This window comes from Myotis brandtii, unplaced genomic scaffold (genome assembly GCF_000412655.1).
Source record: "Myotis brandtii unplaced genomic scaffold, ASM41265v1 scaffold312, whole genome shotgun sequence".
Lineage (NCBI taxonomy): Eukaryota > Metazoa > Chordata > Mammalia > Chiroptera > Vespertilionidae > Myotis > Myotis brandtii.
In genome coordinates this window covers 589,909-610,245 of record NW_005361955.1, presented here as the reverse complement: position 1 = coordinate 610,245, position 20,337 = coordinate 589,909, and the positions used below count along the sequence as shown (strand labels likewise).

Here is a 20,337-nt window from a genome sequence, read left to right as displayed (position 1 = left end):
GAGTGGGGAGGGAAGGTTGGGGGTTAAGGGGGGGATGAGGACACATTTGTAATACCTTAACCAATAAAGAAATTAAAGATAAAAAATAAATTAATTAAAAATAAAGAAATAAAGAATGTTTACATATTTGTAATAACAGAGCACTAGAGGCAATCAAAATGGCCATCAATAAAAAGAATGGATAAATTAAGACGTATCAGTCCAATGAAAGCACAGTTGTTAAAAATCACATTTTCAAAGACCATTTAGTCACTTGGAAAATGTTTACGAATACCAGTTAAGTGGAGTGAGAAAAAGCATATAAAATATCATTTCAATAATTTTTAAAAGAAGAAAAAATAAATATACAAAAAATTGGAAAAAAATACATTGAAATGTCAATAATGATTTGTTTGTTGTTTAGTGGTTGTTTTCTTCTCAATATCTTTCTGTATTTTCCAGCTTTTGTGTAGTGACTAGTTATGGCTCTTTCTATTTGAAACACAGTGATAAATTTTTTTAAAAGAAAAGACAAGGAATTTGTCTCATGTAGAATGAAAATAGAGGGAAGAGCGGTCTCTTAGGAGTCCAGGCCAGCAATGGCCTGGCTGCTGAGGAGGACTCACATGATGGAAGACTGAGTCCAGTGTCTGGAGTGAATTTTGAGCTACATTCTCTTTTGCAAAGTAGTTTGGTATAGTCGATGCCAAGGAATTTGGGTCAAGGAGAAAGTCATTTTCACTAGATACTACTTTCTGCTACATTCAAGGATAACAGATTATAGGATCTGGGACACAGTTGAAATGATGTCTTCACTGCTCTTGGGTTGAACTCATGCTTGCTGCCTCTGTGTATAATCCCCCCACCTTACACATACCCTTACCCCATCACACCAAGCAGACAGACTGCAGTCATGACTATGGGCTTCGGACAGATGGTGGGCTCCTTTCTGGCATGAGAGACAACACCCAGGGTCAATGCTTCTATGGGGTGATTTCAAAGCCTTCTTTGGCCAACGCTCTGGGAGCTCCAGAAAATGCCAGGAAACAAATGTTTTTGGCAGAGAGATGTCCTCCTCACAGATTTCAGTGAATCCTGGTCAGAACTCTCTCTGATAAGAATAGAAGACTTGCAGTTAGGCCTCTGGCCTAGAGTCAAACCTTTCCAAACGTCCTTGAAATTTTCACACCACATGCTTTGGTGAGTTAGGGAGTGGTGCCAAAGATCTCAGATGAAAGTCAATTTAGACAGACCAAAACAAAAAAATTAAAATAATGATACTTACAATACTAATAGCAATATCAAAAGCCAAAACACCAATGCTGACCATAATTATGGTAATTATTTTCATTAACACCTTGACTTGCCATGCATTTTTCTAAGTTGCCCACACCATTTCACATCTATTACCTTACTTACTCTGACAGAATCTCAGTTTTACATTTTTAAAAAAATACCATTTCAGAGGCGGGAGGAAGCTTTAAAGTTCTCATGAAAATCTGATGCTTTTTGAGTTAAAAACAAAACCCTGAAGTCTTCATGTGGTGTTTTCCAACTGAGTTCTTGACAAGAAATCAGGGGATTTCAGCATGAGAAATTACGAAGCCCTATTACCATGAATTCTTAGCTTTGGGGACTATGATGTGGCCTTATTGCAAAATTCTCTAAAGGGAGCAATAGAAGATTTATAACGCTGACCCAGGGTAAGAAGGGGGCTTGTACTTTTGTGCTATAAAATCTATAAAACCTCTGGGGGTAAAAAAGAACCGCCTGGTCTGTGGGCACGGCCTGTTAGCTGCTACGCTCAGTCCACATCTGCTCACCGTGAATCAACGAGTGCAGGCTAAGCCTCTTGGATGATCAAGGTTCTGAAAAGACAATGGTGCCTCAAATTTGAACTCTACTCCTCATGTGGAATTAAAAGTTTAAAAATAATAAAATTTTAAAAAAGCTCAAGAAAATCTAGCTTCTCCCATGGTGTCTACTTTGATGCTTTTTTGAAAATGTGGGAGATCCAAATATTTACAACGTTGGTATTTGTTACCTCTGCCTTGCTGGTGTGTCTGTACCAACACTGCGGAGGGGTCATGGTGACAGTAGTGGAAGTCTGATTTGGCGGTCGTGTACCTCTCCCTGCCATGCTATTCAGCTAAACATTAGAAATCAGGAGGCTGACCTCACCCTGCCTCCACCAGACACACACTCCTAGGTCAATTCCTGCATATTAAGTGCTTGGAGGAGGCAGTTGAAATGAACAAGCTGAATGGACCCTGGCGCTCTTCCTCCTTGACTGTGGCCTTTGCCCTGCCTTTCCTGGTAGACTCCGTTAAGCTGGGACTTCCAACAACAGATCATCCCCACTTGGCTCCAGCTTTTGAAACCTGGCACTTGTTCTCTACTTACTCCTTTGGCTGAACCCATCCAGCAGGCATTGCATTCCCCCATCAACCTGGTCTCATCTTTAGCTTACCCCACTAGCCCAGCCAGCTCAAGCTCAGTAGACACGTTCAGGACCCAGCAACCCAAGAAAATGGACTTTCAGAGGTTGTAGCACTTCTGTAACACTTCAACTTGTTATTCAGCCCACACCGGATGGAGGCGGGGGCGGGGTGCAGGCCTGGGCCAAGGCCAGGCAGCAGTAATAGGAGATCAGACATCAGACTCCATGAGAGCCTGAGAGGCTGTGTCACATCAGCCAGTAGCTGGCCTTCCCGCACGTGGACAATGTGTATTCTTCAGGGTGTGGGTGTGGGTGTGGGTGCCCAAGATGTCCAGTCCAGGGTGAAATTAAATCAGAAACCAGAGTGTCTAGCCAGATATTGACAACACAACTAGAGAACTAGGTACCAGACAGCTCAGGCAAAGCCTGTTGTCCACTTTTAGTACATGTGCTGCTGAAGCAAGCATATATAGTCCATTTGTATTGCAGATCTTTATGATGCCTTAGGGGGCATCACAAGGCATCCTCCACATAGTATTTACCAGGGAGGGGAATACTGCACTAAGACCCACAATGGTGGAAAGGCTAAATAAAATATAAAATTAGTTCCAGGGTTCTCTAAACAGGGCTTATAACTTTACCATTCATTGTTTCAGTAAATATTTCAAACCTTGTCCTGAAAAGAAAAAAGCTAGAATTATATATCAAATCTTTAGGGTAGCAATAATCTCCCCAGCTTGAGTCTTTCTGGTCTACTTTTAAATGTTTCTCTCACAACTTGGTTTGGAGATCCGATCTTAGTCAGGGATTCCCTCTCCTCCCTCTCTCCACACCCACCCTCCCCGCATGCCAACATTAAAGAGTGTGCCAAGATCTGGAGCAGACCAGTCAGGGTAGCTTCCCGAGCTCCTAGGGGCAGTCAGACCATAAGCTAAAGAAACCATGAGCTTTCCTATAGTCCACTGGGCTCCAAGTTGGGGGAACAGAATTCTGTTGGACAATTCCAACTAGCATGACTAGACCCAGGACCAGGGGACAAAGCCAGAATGACCTACCCCAAGGGGACCCTGTACAGGAAACTAAGGGGAAGAATGTCCTTCCTGGCTCACTGGCCACTGGTGACATGGTGGCACTCATGGAAAGACTCAGGGTCAGGATGGACAGAGGCATCTTGAAAAATCTTACCCACTGCTCTTTGTCCACAGAGCCAGATGTTACTTACGAGTGTCAGTTAAAGAAATTCTAAATATCTGATAATTTTTTACTTCTCTCACTGCTTCATTCTGCTATCTTATCCTTGAGAATCTCTAAGTTCTGTATTATGCTGGGCCAAAGAGGACTACCTCCTCTCCAGATACTCTCCAAAGCATCTCTGGGAAGTGGCTCCCACCCCCACCCAGGGACTACATTTCTCGGACCCATTTGCAGTCAGATGTGGCCGTGTGATAGAGTTTTAGTCAACCGAATGTGAGTAGAAGTGATGTGCATCACATCTAGGCATGGCCCATGAAAACCTCCCGTGTGCACTTTTTCATGCTTTTTTCCTCTTCTACTGAGAAATGGAAATAGTCTCACATGACCTTGAAAACCACATGCTGAAGAAGGTGGGGCCTCTCTCCATCTCTATCTCTGAATGTATGAGCGAGAGATGCCCCACTAACTTGCAGTGGCACATGAACAAGAAATAAACTTCTCATATTAGCATAACCAATGGTCATGGACACTGGGGCGGTGGGAGCTTGTCCTGGGGGGCAGGAGTGGCGGGAGAGGGTCAATCAGGGAAAAAGGAGACCTATGTAATACTTTAAAAAAGAAAAAAAAAGAAGAAAAAAAAGAGAAATAAACTTCTATTAGAGCCATTAAACATTTTTCGGTCTATTATAGAAATTAGCCTATTCTAATTATTACATATCCTTTTTATTTTCTTCTTCTTTTTTTTCTTTTTGGTTAATCTTCACCAGAGGATATTTGTTTCCCATTGATTTTTAGAGAGAGAAGAAGGGAGGGAGGGATGGGGAAAGAGAGAGACACATTGATTGGATGCCCCCTGACTAGACTGGGGATGGAACCAGCCACCCAGGTACAAGCCCTTGATCAGGAATTGAACCTGTGACCCCTTTGGTGCCCAGGCCAAAGATCTAACCATTGAGCACACCAGCCATGGCTACATATCCTTTTTGATACTCAGCTGTTATCATTGTGTGCAGAAGTCCCCATGCCTTCTCCCTTTACCCTAAATTTCACTGCAAACCAAAAGAACCGAATTAGTAAACTTAATTTAAGTAGCCATTAGATATAAATGACACTCACCAAGTTGGTGGTCACAGTATTCAGATCTTGTAGCCAGATGAACAGTAGTTTAGCAAAGCCTCAACTTCAAGACAACCTGATATATTAAAATGAAACAAAAAGTAAAATGTAAGATCTACAGAACAGATATATTAGAGTGTAATGGTTAATTCCTAAAGGGAATTGCCAGTTTCCAAAGGAATTCACCACTGTTTTGCAGTAAATGACAAGCTTCCCCATTGCTTATAAAATAAAATCATTTTTAATATACCCTCCACACACCAATCATTATAAAACATAATTTATTTATTTATTTTTATTGATTTCAGAGAGGAAGGGAGAGATAGAAACATCAATGATGAGAGAGAATCATTGATCAGCTGCCTCCTGCACACCCCACACTGGGGATGGAGCCCACAACCCAGGCATGTGCCCTTGGCCGGAATTGAACCCGGGACCCTTCAATCCGCAGACCGACGTTCTATCCACTGAGCCAAATTGGCTAGGGCTAAAACAGAATTTATAAAGAACAAGTCTACTGAGCCAAGTAAGCTATACAAAGGGTAGATGCTGACTGAGGGAATGATTTTGGAAGCTAGGAAAACTAGGTATGATTTCCATGCCTACGTGCTCTGCAGTTCTTTTATACACATTAAGACTTTTCTCTCAGGAACTTACCTTTCCTGGGTAGGAGCTTTCAGAGCTTGTAAAATTATAGGCTATACAAAGGCTTAAGATTTTTATAGGTGAAGTTAAAGCAGACTCTAGGGATACATTATAGTGTCTTTGTGTTTTATATCACCCTAGGTGGCACAAGAAAATAAGCTCTGTGTAAACAGGGCAATGTGACATGGAGGTGCCCGCACCAGGACAACCAGGGACAACCAGGGACAAACAGAGACATGCTCTGTAAAGGCGGCAGGTTGGGGATGTTTTCTTATCAGAGCTGCCATCTTTTACCAGGTTAAGTGCGAAAATATCATTTGACGGCACAGGGCACATATTTGCCTAGAACAGGGTTTATTTTTGTATCCGATTACTCAGTATAAGCTCCAGGAAGCAAACAGTTCAGAACTCTGAACAAACACTCTGGCAGTCCAACACAGAGCGCCAGGGCGGGCGGGAGGAGGAAGAGGAGACAAAACAAGAGTGGTGACAGGGAAGGCTCAGCTTGGGCCATTTCCCCCAGGGTTTCAGTCTTAGTGCATAGAAATATTTTTGAGAGGAAATGTGTCCTTGTCTCGGCCTGTGGAGAAGAGAGAGATTAGATAGGTCCCTTCAGTGCTGTATTTGGAGGGTCCCCACTCACCCCTCTGGCCTGGGCCTGCTGAGCCTTAGGTGTCAGGGAACAAGATGGCACCCACGTGAAGGTGCCCACGTGAGGGGCGTGGAGTGAGGGGGCCCAGGCGGGCCTTCACTTACTCGGAGCTGCTGTCTCTTCTGAAACCCAGATGCTGCCAACTCCCTGGGCTCAGGAGTGAGAACCGCTTTCTTGCTCTGGGTTCTTCACTTCTCGTCGAAATCAGCTCCACATATTTTTCTCATGACGTCAACCATTCTGACTCCTTACGTTCTGAAAGTTGATCTACAAGTAAAACCTTCCATGAGGCTTTAAAAAATACATATAAAAAAGAAAAGAAAAGTGTGCTGTGGGGAGATGGCGAGGAGCAGAGAGGCAGTGCCTCCTGATTTTGAGGTTTGCTGCAGCTGCGAATGCCACTCCCCAGGCAGTTTCCTGGCTGCAGAGGGAGGCCAGTGGCCGGCGTGGGTGACGTCAGGGCCAGGCCTGAGTCATCACCAGAGGCCGGGCTGCCCTGCCACTCGGAAGGGGACAAAAGGAACCTTTGATGTCCAGGGCCCTCCTCTCGCTGTACGGAGCAGCAGGCTAGAACATTCCAGCCGCTTCCCCACCCCCGGCCACCCTTCCTCCTTCCGGAACAGTACCAGGCAACTCAGCAAGGCCTCCCCAAGGGATGTTGCCCTCCTGCGTGGCAGAGGCATGGCCGCTCTCTGTCAGAGAGAAGCAAGGGAGAGAGTTTCTCTGAGGATTCTCACCTCCCCCGCTTCCTGGTGGCGCTCACTCACCCAGGGAGTTGCCGGGGTATTAAAGGAGACGTGTCAATGTAGAGGACGGTCCTGTTGCTCTCCCTGGGCAGTGCCCAGGGGTCAGTGTCTATTCCTGTCTGCTTGTGTGCGATGGTCCTGGGCTTCCGTTCTCTGCTCTCTGGGTGCCGGTGTGAGCTGGCACTTCCTGGATTTAAGAGGGAACCGCTTTTTAGGAGGGGTATTTATATCCCAGGGCCCGGTGCGGGGCTCAGTAAGTACATGATGAGTGAATGAGCGATTATTTTAAAACGTACTAGTAGAGAACATATATGGAATACTTACAGTGAATATTTGAGCTTTTGTGCCAGGTACTTCATAAAGATTATTTCATTTATTACCCTGTTATCATTTCCCGTTCTCTAGCTGAGAAAGGGAATGCTCAGAGAGACGCAGACATGTCTCTGAAGCCTCACAGCTGGTGAGTGGCAGAGCCTGGATGGTCTGGTCCCAAATCCTGTGCTCTTAATCACTATGCTGAGTGGCTGGAGTGAGTGAATGAAGAATGACCAAGGGCAGCCTGTCCAGGTGAGGGGGTTGTAAAGGTAACGATGGGGCTTAAAACCAAATTCTTCAAAAACTAGTGGAGCAATTAGGGATGACCTCTCTGGGGTAGAAGGTGTCATGCCCTCTCCATAGGTCAACACCGGGTCTGAGGGTCGGTGGGATACCCACAGTGACAGGAGGGTCCAAGAGGGGGTGAGAAGCTAGCATGAGAACAGAAAGCCAGGCAGGTCTGGTGGCATGTGGTGGATGAGGAGTCTGAGGGCACAGTGGGCAGAGTCCCTCAGAGGGTGTGGCTGGAGGGTCTGTGCAGCTAAAGGCACAAGTTTGGGGCAGGCTCAAAACTACATGATAGCTCTCTGAAAGCCTGAAAATGAGAGAGAGACGGAACAATGATTTGGCTTCAAAGTGTGAGGTGGGGCTGGAAGTGACAGGGAGCAAGACGGGACCTGACATAACAGTTACTGTCCTTAACACCGTCCTACCAGGACTCAGCTGCCTCTCTGGGACTGGGTGAGCGTGCTGTCGGTGGTGCTCAAGTCCAGGCGAGGACGGGTGGCTTCGTGCCTCTCTGGGACTGGGTGAGCGTGCTGTCGGTGGTGGTGCTCAAGTCCAGGCGAGGACGGGTGGCTTCAGTGGTACCTTCTCCCTCTGTGGTTTATGATTCTGTGGTTTGTACTTTTCCACAATTCTTCTAGGAAAAACCAGAAGTTCCAGCCCCTTACGGAAGGGGGTAGGGAATTGGTGGCCTCAGTAATGTCACGCCATAGCTTTCCTTCCCACAGTGGGGCCGATGGCTGGTCTCAGGACCCCTCTCCTTGGCTCAGGAAATGGATGCAGTTACCTTGTTCTGGGAGCTCTGCAGGTTGCCACGCTGAGGAATTAAACTTGTGCTATGAGGCCAGACTCCCCAGCAGGTGGAATCAGCAGAGGTGAATTTCCGAAGGGAGAAATTCACCACCATTTAATCAAGAGAGTAGCAACAACTGACCAGGGTCACTGTCAACATGCACACAGAGCCTGACCTTGGGCTGAGCTGAGGAAAGCGCTTTAAGTTCCAGGCATTTTTGGCAGAAGGACTTGTTTATTCTTCTCTACTCTCTCTGCAGAAAATGCCTATGGGCACCTCCCCACTCTGTTTCCTCAAAGGCTCAGTGGCCTTGCTTGCTTCACATACACAGGTATTTATTCCTTTAAATGAACAGAGGCTTATTTTTTTTTTAGCCTCTCTTGTGGGACCAGGATAACATGAAGAGAAGAAGAAAGGAGAGAAGAAATGACGAGTGAAAGCTTAAGTGAGACATAGATCCTTGCACTGCATGCTCTGGGGTTGGTTCGAACAGAGGATAAAAATCAAATAACTGGACAAAACATCTCTTTGAGGACACAGAGGAGTAAGTGATGACACCCTTAACCTCTACTCCATCTGGAGAACCCACCTCCTTGGTTATAAAAATGAAGTTCTACCGATAATTATAAAAATAAAATGTTTACAAGTTCAAGGAATTCCTTGGAAGACTTGTTTATACTTGCTGCCCCCAATTTCTCTCATTTCATTCACTTAAAAAACACACACAATTTGCTAAGATATCATTTACACACCATGAAATTAACCCATTTAAAATGTGTCATTCAATGGATTTTAGTATACGTATTTACAGAATTGTGTGACCCGTAATCTAATTTTAGAACATTTTTATCACCCCAAAAAGAAACCTTGTACCCATTATCAGTCATGCCTCCTTTGCCTCCACCCCCAGCCTTAACTAAACATTAATTTTCTTTCTGTCTCTATAGATTTGCCTCTTCTGGACATTTCATATAAATGGATTCATACAATATTGTCTTTTATGTCTGGCTACTTTCACTTAGCATAATGTTATCCAGGTTCATTCATGTAGATGATATCAGTATTTCATTCCTCTTTATGCCTGCATAATATTCCATTGTGTGGATATACCACATTTTGTTTATTCATACACTGATTGATAAACATTAAAGTTGTTTTCATTTTTGGCAGTTATGAATAATATTGCCACAAATGTTTGAGTACAAGTATTTATAAGGACATATGTGTTCATGTCTCTTGGGTAGATACCAACGAATAGAATTGCTGGGTTATAAGGTAACTAACTCTATGTTTAACATTTTGAGGAAATGACAAACTGTTTCCCTAAGTGCTGCATCATTTTATATTCCCATTAGTGATGTGTGAGAGTTCTGATTTCTCCACATCCTCACCAAAAATTATTTTTTTAAAGTATAGTTGACATACAATATTATATTAATTTCAGGTATACAACATAGTGATTTGACATTTATATACCTTGTGATGTGATCACTACAATAAGTCTAATAACCATCTGTACCTTACAAAGTTATGATACCATGGCCTATTTTCCCTACATTCACATGACTTATTTATTTTATAACTGGAATTTTGTACCTCTTATTCCTCTTTACATTTTTCACCTATCCCTCCATGCCCCTCCCCTCACCTATACTCTGATTGTCTATCGTTTCTATTCTAGCCATCCTAGTGGGTATGATGTGGTATCTCATTTTGACTTTGATTTGCATTTCCCTAAAGACTAATGATGTTGAGCATCTTTTCATAAACTTATTGGCCATTTGTATATCTTCTTTGCTGAATTATCTACTCAAATCCTTTGTCTATTTTTAAATTGGATTATTTGTCTTCTTATTTTTTGACTTGTAGGGATTCTTCATATATTCCAGATATACGTACATATGCTTTGTAAATATTATCTCCCTGCCTGTGGGTTACCATTTCACTTTCTTTATGGTATTCTCTGAAGTAGAAAAGTTTTTCATTTTGACGAAGTCTAACTTATCAATCTTCTCTTTTACCACTTGTGCTTTTGGCGTCATATCTGAGAAACCATTGTCTAACCCAGGGGTGGGCAAACTTTTTGACTCGAGGGCCACAATGGGTTCTTAAACTGGACCGGAGGGCCGGAACAAAAGCATGGATGGAGTGTTTGTGTGAACTAATATAAATTCAAAGTAAACATCATTACATAAAAGGGTACGGTCTTTTTTTTTTTTTAGTTTTATTCATTTCAAACGGGCCGAATCCGGCCCGCGGGCCGTAGTTTGCCCACGGCTGGTCTAACCCAAGGTCGTAAAGAATTACACCTGAGTTTTCTTCTAAGAGTTTTACAGTTTTAGTTCTTACATTTAGGTGTGTGATCCACTTTAAGGTAATTTTTATGGTGTATGGTAGGAATTCAAATTATTCTTATCATGTGGATATCCAGTTGTCCCAAAAGCATTTGTTGAAAAAACTATTCTCACAACAATTCTGTACATCTAAAACTGTTCTAAAATTAAAAGTTTATTTAAAAAACAATACAAGGTGCTCCCATATATACACACTTTAATAGCTGATAACTCAGTTGATATTTCTTTCTTTTCAGCCATTAGTTCTTACATTTAGGTGTGTGATCCACTTTAAGGTAATTTTTATGGTGTATGGTAGGAATTCAAATTATTCTTATCATGTGGATATCCAGTTGTCCCAAAAGCATTTGTTGAAAAAACTATTCTCACAACAATTCTGTACATCTAAAACTGTTCTAAAATTAAAAGTTTATTTAAAAACAATACACATCTAAAACTGTTCTAAAATTAAAAGTTTATTTAAAAAACAATACAGGGTGCTCCCATATATACACACTTTAATAGCTGATAACTCAGTTGATATTTCTTTCTTTTCAGCCATACTACGCTTTGAACAAAGGAAATTCATCCTAAAATGCTACTGGAAAATTGAGACACCCTCTGTCAGCTGATAACTCACTTAATTTTCACTCCTTTTCAGGTTTAACTGACTTCAAATAATGGGTGAAGCCAGACTAAGCTTTGAACAAAGAAAATTTATCCACTAGACTTTTTTTATGGAGATACATAAAAGATAAAGTTTACAGTACAAAACCAGCAACAGTTGACAAATTGAGGGCGTGGAAATACCAAACAAAATGATTCTTGATGTTTTTCAATTCCATTGCTTCATATTATTAGCAGTGCCTGGACCAGAAGGGTCATCAGCTTGAAAACAGACATTGACCAAAATTTTTTTTTAATTTCTGTAGATTATTTTAGATTTTGAAAAGAAACTGTATGTTAATAAACACTGACTTTATAATCAAAGTGTGTATATATATTTCTTAGTACACGCTATGTATTCTTTTCCCCATTAAAGTGCATTGGCCCTTTGTCAAAAATCAACCAACCATGAATATTAAAGGTTATGTTTGGACTCTTAATTCTATTTCATTGATCTGGATATCTATTGTTATGCTAGTACCATGCTGTTTTGATTTCTGTAGCTTCTTATCCATCAACTTTGTTCTTTTTCAAGACGGTTTTGGCTATTCTGGATTCCTTGCATTTACATATAATTTTTAGGATTATCTTTTCAAGTTATGAAAAAAAATCTAGCTGGGATTTTGATAGAGATTGTGTTCTATTTGTAGATAAATTTGGGAAGGATATCTGTCTTAACAATATTAAGTCCTCTGATCCATGAACCTGGGTAGCCTTTCCATTTATTTAGATCTTTAATTTCTTTCAATGTTTGGTCATTTTCAGTGTACAAGTCTTACAGTCCTTTTGTTAAATCTCCTCCTATGTATTTTATTTTTAATTGATAGTATAATCTTTGCTTATGATCTTGTTAAGAGCTTATAATTTGGAGATTGAAAGACCTAAATTTTAGTCCTGGCTCCACCATTTATGGAAGCTCTATGACCTTAAGACTATTTAGCCTGTGTCAGCCTCCTTTCTTTAATCTGAGCTAAGGAAATAATATATCACCTCATGGTTTGTTATGCAGATAAAATAAGATAATGCTATGCTATCCTATTAAAACTATGAGCCAGTCTCAGAGTGGTGCTGCAATCTAAGAAACCCAGTCCAGTCACCAAGAAGTAATGTCAAATTAACTCATATTCAATACTTGCATTTCTCAAGCACCATATAGAGGCCCCTGAAGTCCTTCCTAACGTGTTTTTCCCTTCTACCCAAGCCTCTTACATCCCACAGCTTCAGCCTCTCCTTCCTCCCAAGCTCCTTACAAAGTGTCTTCTCCAGCCCTAACCAATGTTTTTTGAGTCCTTCTCCTTCTTCCCAGTACTGATGGGGCAGGAGAAGAAACTGGATAAAGCCAGGACCCTATTTAGTGCAGGAAAAAAGAAAAGAAGAAGCACTCAAACTTGATTTATGTCTCATCACTCATATAGAGTGTTTAGTGCAATGTCTGATATAACATAAGGATGCAATAAATGTTCGGGCTTTAATTTTGTTGTGGTGGTGATTGCATTATGTCAGTGATTTTCAACTGGTGTGATGCAAGAAGTTTTTAAATGCAATACTTGACTATTTAGTCAGAAGCACTGACCTCTTTTCCCTTAGATTGTCAAATTAAAAAAATGACAACAGCCAACACAACCTTAGCTGTCCAGTGTGAATGAATCAAAATTATACCTATCTTTTTATAATATTGGCAAAAAAATTTTTTTTTGGTGTGCTGCAGAATTTTAGTAATTAGTTATGTGTGCCATGAGATAAAAAAGGTTGAAAATTGCTGCATTATGCCCATCTATACTTTGTTAATTGTGTGGGCTTTAGATCATGGCTTCTGAGAATCTAGCATAGAGGCTACTACCAGGTGCCCATTCTCACTCATTCAGATGAATTTGGGGTTGTTGTTCATCTTTCCTCCTCTTACATCAAGCATGTCAAACTCGTGGCCCACGGGCCACATGCCTCATTTATTTGGCCCGTGTTAGCCTTTGAGTTTGATATGCTTGTCTTACATCATTCCTCTGAGAATCACTCCCAAAAAATTGTTAAAAGTTTATCTTCACCCTAGCCGGTTTGACTCAGTGGCTAGAGCGTTGGCCTGTGGACTGAAGAGTCCCAGGTTCGATTCCCGTCAAGGGCACATGCCAGGGTTACATGCTCGGTTCCCAGTAGAGGGAGTGCAGGAGGCAGCTGATCAATGATTCTCTCTCATCATTGATGTTTCTATCTCTCACTCCCTCTCCCTTCCTCTCTGAAATCAATAAAAAATATATTTTTTTAAAAAAGTTTATCTTCAAGCTTTCTGAGTCATGTTTGGGGACCTATCTCCTATTTTTTCCACCCACCCAGCACCAGAACCCTATGCTTCCTTCTCTCCTCTCACAAAACTTCCTAGTGTAGTGCTTCTAAAACTGCAGGTCAGGGGCTTCTGGTCAAAATGGTGGCATAGGTAAATGCAGTACTTGAATCCTCCACAATCACATCAAAGATACAACTAAACTTGAGAACAACCATCATTCAGAACTGCCTAAAATCTAGTTGAGTGGAAGTCCTACAACTAGGGAATTAAAAGAGAAGACACATTGAGACTAGTAGGAGGGGTGGAGACATGGGATAGATTGGTCCCACACCCACATGTGGCAATTTATAATTGAGAGGGATATCTTGGCTGTGGAGGCCCCCACCCCCCTTGAGGAGCAAGGGGTCCCGGCCCCATACCAGACCCCCCAGCCCAGGGTTTCAGTGCCAGGAAGAGAAGTCCCCATAACTTTAGGTTATAAAAACTAGTGGGTTATTGTGGCTGAGTGACACAGAGGCTGCTGGAGTCCCAGGCAGTTCCTCTTAAAGGGCCCATGTGAGGACTTACTCAAATTCCAGTGTTGGGGCAGCAGCTTGAAAGGAACCAGGGACATAAAGGGAGGTACTCAATTGTTTAGTTATTGGAGTAAAGCTGAAAGAGGGTAGCTTTCTGCCAGACAAAAGTGCTGGCACATGCCACCGTTCCTTTGTTGAGCCCCCTCCCCCAAAGAGCCGACAAGCAGGTGCCATATCTGAGTCATTATCAACCTGGCTCACACTGTTTGCCCCACCCTAGTGATTTCCTGAGACCCTGCCCCAACCTATTTTGTGCTCATTTAAGCTGTTTGCAGTGGCTTTTCCATACAACTGGCCTGTCTTGGCTCATGCTTCAAACATTCCTAAAATCTCTCAAACAAGCAGCATCTAGCCTCTGCATACCCTGTACCTCTTGCTAAGTGGCCCCAGGTCTGACGCTAGTGGCAGTTGGCCTTGGTTCACAGATTAGCCTCTCCTGGGCAACTTCAAGCCCAACACAATTAGCAGGCATCTGTAGATCACTCTATAGCTTGTGCCAAGTAGCCCCAGGCAGGGTGACTTTGCACCTCCCAGGATGCCCCAGAGCCAGGGCATCCAGTGGACAACTTTAGACCACACTGGATCACAACCCTACTGCCTCCATGAGCAACACATTCAAGGGGAAAACTCAGTGAGCACCAAAGCCCCGCTGAAGCAAGTCCTGCTCCATAGGGTCAACTCCTGCACAGCAGCTCTTCCCTTATAGTCACATCTGGTCCTCACAGCTGACTGGCCTGAGGGTTAATTCTTCCCAGTGATGCCAACAGCAATCAAGGCTCAACTACAACAGGATAGTGCACACAGCCCACACAGGGGTGCACCTGGAGCTATCAGCTCAGTTGACGAGGGAGGCTGAGTCACTGGGCCCTATAGGACACTTACTACACAAGACCACTCTATCAATTCCAGGAACGATAGCAGCTCTACTTAATACATAAAAACAAACACAGGGAAGCAGCCAAAATGCAGAGAAAAAGAAACATGTCCCAAATGAAAGAACAGAAGAAATATACAGAAAAAAGAACTAAATTAAATGGAGGTAAGCAAACTACCAGATTCAAAGTACAAAACAATGGTTTTAAGGATGCTCAAAGAACTTAGTGATAACTTCAAGGAACTCAGTGAGAACTTCAACAGCATGAAAAAGGACATAGGCACTATTGAAAAACCCAGTCAGAAATGAACACTAACTAACTGAAATAAAGAATGATTTACAGGGAATCAACAGTAGAGTACAGGATGCCAAGAATTTAATCAGTGATTTGGAATATGAAGAAGCAAAAAAATACCCAATCAGAACAGCAGCAAGAAAAAAAAAATTTAAATCCCAAAATATGAAGTTAGTGTAAGGAGACTCTGGGACAACTTCAAGTATACCAACATTTGCATCATGGGGGTGCCGAAAGGAGAAGAGACAGAGCAAGGAAATGGAAACCTAAGTGAAAAAATAATTACAGAAAACTTCCCTTACCTGGTGAAAGAAATAGACATATAAATCCAGGAACTGCAGAGAGTCTCAAACAAGATGAACCCAAAGAGGTCCATACCAAGACACATCATAATTAAAATGCAAAAGTTTAAAGACAAAGAGAAAATCTTAAAGCTGTTAGTTACCTACAAGGGAGCTCCCATAAGACTGTCAGCTGATTTCTCAAAAGAAACTTTGCAGGCCGGAAGGGAATGGCAAGAAATATTCAAATTGATGAAATACAACCAAGATTACTCTACCCAGCAAAGCTGTCATATAAAATCAAAGGTCAGATAAAGAGTTTCCCAGAGAAGAAAAAGCTGAAGGTAGTTCATCACAACCAAACCAGTATTACATGAAATGTTAAAGGTCTTCTTTAAAAAAAAGGAAAAAGACAAAAAATATGAATAATAATATGGCAATAAATACATATCTATCAACAACTGAATCAAAAAATTAAAATAAGTGAATAAACAGAACAGAAACAGACTCATAGAAACAGAGAACATTTTGATGGTTGCCAGATGGGAGGGGAGTTGGGGGGGATGGGTGAAAAAGATGAAAGTATTTAGAAGTACAAATTAGTAGTTACAGAATAATCATGGGGTTGTAAAGTACAGCTTAGGTTATATAGTCAATAATCTATAATAATAAAAGGGTAATATGCTAATTAGACCAGAGGTCATTCCGGACATCATTCCAGGCATCCTTCTGGACGAAGCTGAGGCCGAAGTGAAGCCCGGGTCCTGGGTGCCTTGCGGTTGAAGGGAAGCCACCCAGGTCCCAGGTGCCAGATGCCAGAGGGAAGCCAGTGCCGGCAGCCAGGAGAAGGAGGGCCTACTCTTGCACAAATTTCATGTATCGGGCCTCTAGTATTCTAATAACTATGTATGGTCTCAGATAGCTGTGAGATTATTCAAGATGATCACTTAGTAAGTTTTATAATGTTTAATCACTGGAGTGTACACCTGACACTAATAGAGTATTGTATGTCAACTGTAATGAAAAAAAAATTATTTAAATAAAACTACAGATTAGGACCCATTGCTTATTGAGTCAGAACAAGCATTTATTCAAGTGACAAAATAAAACAGATCATAAAGTGTCCAAGTGCATTCATTATAAGTAAGACTTCTGTTTCAGTTTTGTAATGTGTGCGTAAGCTGGGTCTCTCTATGAAACATTACTTACTGTGGTTCAGGGCTTTAAAACAAGTTTTAAAAACAGTGTTGGAGATCTTTCACTTTCATTACTTTCAGTATTAAAATATTTAAACAACTCACAAGAGCATAAAATAACATTCCACCAAGTGGTCTGTCTGTTTTGAGGCGGATCAAACCCTTAAGTCCCAGGGATGCAGTTTCAGCAGCAGTGAAGGATTTGGGGGCATCGAAGACTTTTCCTGTATTTATAAGGCCTAACTTTTTAGAGCTATGACTCATCTGACTGCCTGATGAAGAGTGTTTAAAAAGCAAATAATATTTTGCTCCCTTTCACCAAATCTAAAAACGCAGATTTTTATGGCACAAAGCACAAAGACAGATAGCTCCTCATGCCTTGTGGTTAAAGGTTACCACTCTTAACATCAAAGGCTATTTATTAAAGGCCAGGCCACCGGAAACAGAGACAACCGAGTCTGAGAGGAGAGGAAAACAAAGTTCCCTGAGTGCTCTGTCCTTTGTGTGGCAGTGTCCCCTCTAGTGGCTCTGGAGGAAAACAGCTTCTGGAAAACACATTTATAGAGTCAATGCTGATGCAATCAGAGGATGTTGGTGCTTCCAGGGAGTGCAAGAGCACTTGGTTGAAGGTCTCCTGTCATAGATGAGAACTTGAGGGTAGAGCAGTGGTTCTTAACCAGGGTTGATCCTGCTCCCAGGGAACATTTGACAACTTCTGCAGACATTTTTGGCTGTTATTTGGATAGGGGGTGGGGATACTGCGGTCATCAATAAGTAGAGGCCAGGCATGCTGCTAACCATCCTACAATACACAGGACAATGCCCCATAACAAAGAATTATCTGGCCCAAAACGTCAACAGTTAGGTGGGTTAAAGAAATGGTGTGATCTAACCTAGGTCTTGCAGCTTTCCCCACCAGCTTTATGAAGATACTAGAGGCCCGATGCACAAAATTTGTGCAAGAGTAGGCATTCCTTCCCCTGGCTGCCGGCACTGGCTTCCCTCTGGCACCTGGGACCTGGGCTTCCCTCACAGCCCCGGCTTTGTCTGGAAAGTTGTCCAGTCTAATTAGCATATTGCGCTTTTATTATTATAGATAATTGACATATAACCAAAGACTTGCAGCTTATTCATAGCTTTTGGCAGCTGAGGCTAAGTGCTCTCTTTTTAAAAAAATTTCTTTTAAAATGTTGTTATTGGAATTGTGAAAAATTCAAAAGCAATACATGCTTATAACTTAAAGCAATATATTAAAAGACTTTCTATGCTTCCCATAATCAATGTTAACATCCTTGGTGATTATTAGGTGGGACTATATTGAAATCCCGACTTTAGATCATTTTTGACTTACAATAACGGCAATTTCCTCTGGTTATATTTAAGACGTTCATCCACTTCTCCATTGTACACCAAACAAAAGGATACTTTTGATTTTGCTTTTTATACAAAAGTTGGATTAAAAACACACATTACTTCACAACTTTTTCTATTTAATAAATTGCAAATACCTCTTCAGATAAAAAATAAGGATCTCCTCTGTTTCCAGAAGTTTGGAATGCTCAGTAATATGGGTTCCAAGAAGCTAAGATGGTTTATGGAGGGGCATTCAAATGACACTGAGTCACCTGGTGTGTGTCTTTAATATTCATCTCTCCGACACTTGAGATTTCACACTTTTCTAGAGAGCTTGGCTCAGGATTAGAATCTTCTGTAGACCACGCTATCTAATTAGTAATGAGTAACATCCTTTTTTTTGCCTTTGTATTTATTATTACAGGAACTTTCTCGTTTGATCAAGATCAAGTAATGCTGGTTTTCTATTGGTTGTGGTATTATAAAACTTCATTTTATAACAAATTTACATGTACTGGTTAATGTTATGTGTCAATTTGACTGGATCACAGGGTGCCCAGATATTTGGCTAAATATTATTTCAGAGTGTGTCTGTGAGGGTGTTTCCGCATGAGATGAGCATTTGAATGGGTGGACTGAGTAAAAGCAGATGGCCCTCCCCAGTGTGGGTGGGCCTCTTACAATTCGTTGAGGGCCTGAATAGAACAAAAAGGCAGAGGCAGGGGGAATCTGGCCTCTCTCTGCCTGACTGCTTGAGTGAAGTCATCCTATTCTCGAACCCACAGGCTGAGATTTACACACTTACACCATGGTCTCGCCTGGTTCTCAGGACTACAATGGCTTTCCTGGGTCTATAGCTTGCCGATGGTGGAACATTGGACATCTCAGCCTCCACAAAAGTGTGAGCCAATTCCTCATAATCAATTACCAATCCCCCTCTCTCCCTCCCTGCCTACATTTGTATATGTATCTATTAGTTCTGTTTCTCAGGAGAACCCTGGAGCCAATTCAAATAAAAATGTTTTAAGACTGATTTAAGTTTGGTTAAGATGGATATCAGTATTAACTGAACAAATAACACATTTTTTAAAGGGGCAAAGAATATGAACAACTAATTTGTGTAAAAAAAATAGAAATGGCAAAATATAATATAACAGGCCCTAACTGGTTTGGCTCAGTGGATAGAGCGTAGGCCTGGGGACTGAAGGGTCCCAGGTTCGATTCCGGTCAGGGGCATGTACCTTGGTTGTGGGCACATCCCCAGTGGGGAGTGTGCAGGAGGCAGCTGATCGATGTTTCTCTCTCATCGATGTTTCTAACTCTCTACCCCTCTCCCTTTCTCTCTGTAAAAAATCAATAAAATATATTTAAAAAAATATGACATAACAGATATTCAACATCGGCAGCATCAGGGAAACGGAGAACAATACAATGAGGCCCATCTGCCTATCAGACAGGCAAACATGGAAAAGATTGAGACTATCCATAGGTGTCAAGTGTATGGGGAAAAGATCTCACATAAATAGTAGTGTTGCATATATATTATAACATATATAATTTTTTCAAGAGCAATTTGGTAGGATCTAATTATTTTCTACAATGAACAGTAGTACATTCATAATTCCCAAGTGAACTTTAAAAAAGCCACTCTTAATGATTACTGAAGAAAATCTCAAATCCTTTCTCAATTCCCTCATTCTAAGAGGTTTATATAGAACACACTTTTAGAGATAATTTTCAGGTTGCTCCTAATACTGAGTAAGGAAGCCTGGCAGTGATAATCATCTTTAAAAGCCCAACTCTAGCCCTAGCCAGTTTGGCTTAGTGGATGGAACATTGGCCTGCAGACTGAAGGATCCTGGGTTCAATTCTGGTCAAGGACACCTGCCTGGGTTGTAGTCTTGATCCCTAGTAGAGGGTGTGCAGGAGGCAGCCAATTAATGATTCTCTCTCATCATTGATGTTTCTATCTCTCTCCCACTCCCTTCCTCTGTGAAATCAATAAAAATATTAAAAGAAAAAAAAAGCCCAACTCAATCTAAGTGAGAATTCCTTTTAAGCATTCTCCGTATTTGCCTGGAGCAATATTAGTCCTGTTACCTGGCTCTTAACAGGGTGTATCACCCACTGACTGGCTGTCCGGGAAGAGGAGGATTGAGCGGGCAGGGGAAGGAGGGTGCAGGATGAGGGCTGGGGGAAGGGGAGGGGAGGATGGGAGGACCTATTGTGTCCGGGTTTCTCTCTCCCTGGCTTTTCTCTATCAACATTCAGTTGTATAAATGTTTTTTGTTTCCCTGCTGTTTGATTGAGCTTTAATATAA

The 20,337-nt window shown here is 41.8% G+C and overlaps 1 long non-coding RNA gene across 4 annotated transcripts in view; it reads left to right on the top strand.

Moving 5' to 3' along the window:
* Positions 1-18,994, top strand: part of LOC102241237 — a 30,486-nt gene extending 11,492 nt beyond the window's left edge. Inside the window, exon 3 of one of the 4 annotated variants that reach the window (XR_001362833.1) lies at positions 18,802-18,994. This is a non-coding gene — a long non-coding RNA (uncharacterized LOC102241237). Of the gene's footprint in view, positions 1-8,424; positions 8,437-8,539; positions 9,254-11,159; positions 11,195-18,801 lie in introns of those variants that run through there. The other 3 variants (XR_001362834.1, XR_313811.2, XR_001362835.1) reach the window with 3 other exon arrangements.
* The last annotated feature ends 1,343 nt before the right edge of the window (positions 18,995-20,337 follow it).